The 2,842-nt window shown below is 38.3% G+C and overlaps 1 protein-coding gene across 1 annotated transcript in view; it reads right to left on the reverse strand.

Annotated features, from left to right (window-relative positions):
- Positions 1–2,842, reverse strand: part of MYBL1 (v-myb avian myeloblastosis viral oncogene homolog-like 1) — a 52,320-nt gene that overhangs the window by 15,011 nt on the left and 34,467 nt on the right. The gene's annotated exons all lie outside the window — the stretch shown is intronic.

Below are 2,842 nucleotides of genomic sequence, written 5' to 3' on the forward strand. Positions count from 1 at the left end.
ATGGAGGCTCTTCAAAAAACTAAAAATAGACTATGATATGATCCAGTAATCCCACTACTGGGTATGTATCCAAAGGAAAGAAAATCATATATGTACTCCCATGTTCATTATGGCACTATTCACAGATATGGATTCAACCTAATGCCTATCAACAGAAGAATAAAGAAAGAAAATGTGCTGTGTCTATATATTTATACACACACACACACACACACACAACCACATAATACTATTTAGCCATAAAAAAACCATGAAATTCTATCATTTGTGGCAACACAAATCAACTTGGAGGACATTATGTTAAATGAAATAAGCCAGGCAGAGAAAGATAAACACTGCAGGTTCTCACTTACATGTGGAAGCTAAAAAAGTAGAGCTCATAGAAGTATAGAGAAAAATAGTGGCTACTAGAGGAGAAGAAGGGGAGCCAAGGAAGGGGAGGGGAGAAGGGAGAGTAGCCAAAAGTTGGTTAATGGATATATAAGTACAACTAGAGAGGAAGAGTAAGTTCCAGTGTTCTATAGCACTATAGGATAACTATAATTAACAGCAACTTATATTTTTAAATAGCTCTAAGAGCAGGGTTTAAATGTTCCCAACACAAAGAAATGATAAATGTTTGAGGTGATGGATGTGCTAATTACCATGACTTGACCAAGACACATTGCATACGTGTATCAAAATAGTACACTGTACACCCAGTAAATATGTACAATTACTATGTATCCATTAAAAATAATAATAAAAGCAAAAAAAAACCCTTGTGTCTTATTTTATCATATAGTATCCTGTTTCTTGTCTACATTCCCATTGCAGAGTAAAACCTGAAGTCAGAGACTATGTCACTTTTCTTTATCTCTTCAGAAATGTACACTAGGCAATTTATCTTGCAAGCCTAGTTTTCTAGTGTTTTATAATAAAAAATAAGAAAAGAGGCCTTGAAGAGTTATGAATGAGAAACAACATGTGAAGTGTGTAGCACTGTTCAACAGAACTTTCTGAGATGATGAAAATGTTCTGTATTTCCAGCTGCTCAATAGGAGCCACTACCCATATAAGCAACTGATACGTGGCTAGTGCAACTAAAAAACTGAATTTTAAATTTTATTTAAAATTAAATATGGCTAGTAACTACCATATGATAGAGAGCACATTGAAAGTCTATAGGAAGCACTGAATAATGGTAACTAATACTACTAAAAGTAAAAATTTTCAGAATGTTCTAGAGATTCACAACAAAATGTTACATTTCAACTTAAATAAGGTAATAAAACACTGTTGCAAAGCAAATTCGACCTGTTTTAAAAATAAAAGAAATTAATCTTATTTCATTATTTCCTATTTCATTAGCATAGCTACCTTCTGACTTGACAATCACTTTCAGGAGACAGCATGGTTCTCCTGTCATGCTGGAGGGAACATGTGGTTCCCTCCAAACCACACACCTTTCAGTTAGTATGCAGGTGAGAAAAAGATCCAACACACAAAGAGGGCGATAACTGGACCCAGTGAAAAAACCATAGGTTACAATCAGACAGACCTAAATGTGAATCTCTTTTTCTTTTTTTTTTTCTTTTTTTTTGAGACAGGGTCTCGCTCTGTCGTCCAGGCTGGAATGCCCTGGCCCAATCTCGGCTCACTGCAAACTCCACCTCCCAGGCTCGAGTGATCCTCCCACCTCAGCTTCCCGAGTAGCTTGGGACTACAGGGGCACACCACCACGCCTGGTTTTTGTATTTTTTGCAGAGACGGGGTTTTGCCATGTTGACCAGCCTGGTCTCCAACTCCTGGCCTCAAGTGATCTGCCCGCCTCAGCCTCCGAAAGTGTTGGGATTACAGGTGTGAGTCACCATATTCAGTCTTAAATGTGAACTCTCCAATGAAATTCTACCCTCTTAACAGTGTTAACACCAGGATTACCAAGCATACATATAAAACATTCACAAGAGTAGAGCACAATTGATACTCAGTAAAATGGCAGTCAATATTATCATATAACTGTTTAGAAAAAAAACCGTTAGGCAGGGCATGGTGGCTCATGCCTGTAATCCCAATACTTTGGGAGGCTGAGGTAGGTGGATCATGAGGTCAGGAAATCAAGACCATCCTGGCCAACATGATGAAACCCCGTTTCTACTAATAATACAAAAATTGGCTGGGTGTGGTGGCACGTGCCTGTAATGTCAGCTACTCGGGAGGCTGAGGCAGGAGAATCGCTTGCACCAGGGAGTTGGAGGTTGCAGCGAGCGACAGTGCAAGACTCCATCTCAAAAAGAAAGAAAAAAAATGCTTTATATGTGTATGGAGTCTATTCTACTGGCTGCAGCAACTTCCCTCTAGAATTCAGAATATGCTTATTCAACCAAATCTTTATGAGAATGGATTTTAGATAGTGAGTTCTAAAAAGAAAATAACTTTCTTTCTTCCTTTTTAATGCAAAATATTCATTCTTTTACTTATATTTTTCCTGTTAAATTAAAAAAGGGTAAGATTCTATTTAAAAAATCCAAAATGGTTTAAACATGATATAATCATCTACAAATGTTGATTCTCTCACCATAAATCTTTGTGGCTTTTTTTTTTTTTTTTTTTTTTGAGACAGGGTCTTACTCTGTCACCCAGGCTGAAGTACAGTGGTATGATCATAGCTCACTGCAGCCTCAGCCTCCCAGGCTCAAGCAGTCCTCCCATCTCAGCCTCCTGAGTAGCTGGAACCACAGGCATGTGTCACCACGCCTATCCAATTCTTTTTAAATTTTTTGTAGAGGTGGGATCTCACCTGCCAAGGCTGGTCTCAAACTCCTGGGCTTAAGTGACCCTCCCACCTCAGCTTCTCAAAGTC

Source organism: Mandrillus leucophaeus, unplaced genomic scaffold (genome assembly GCF_000951045.1).
Source record: "Mandrillus leucophaeus isolate KB7577 unplaced genomic scaffold, Mleu.le_1.0 Scaffold167, whole genome shotgun sequence".
NCBI lineage: Eukaryota > Metazoa > Chordata > Mammalia > Primates > Cercopithecidae > Mandrillus > Mandrillus leucophaeus.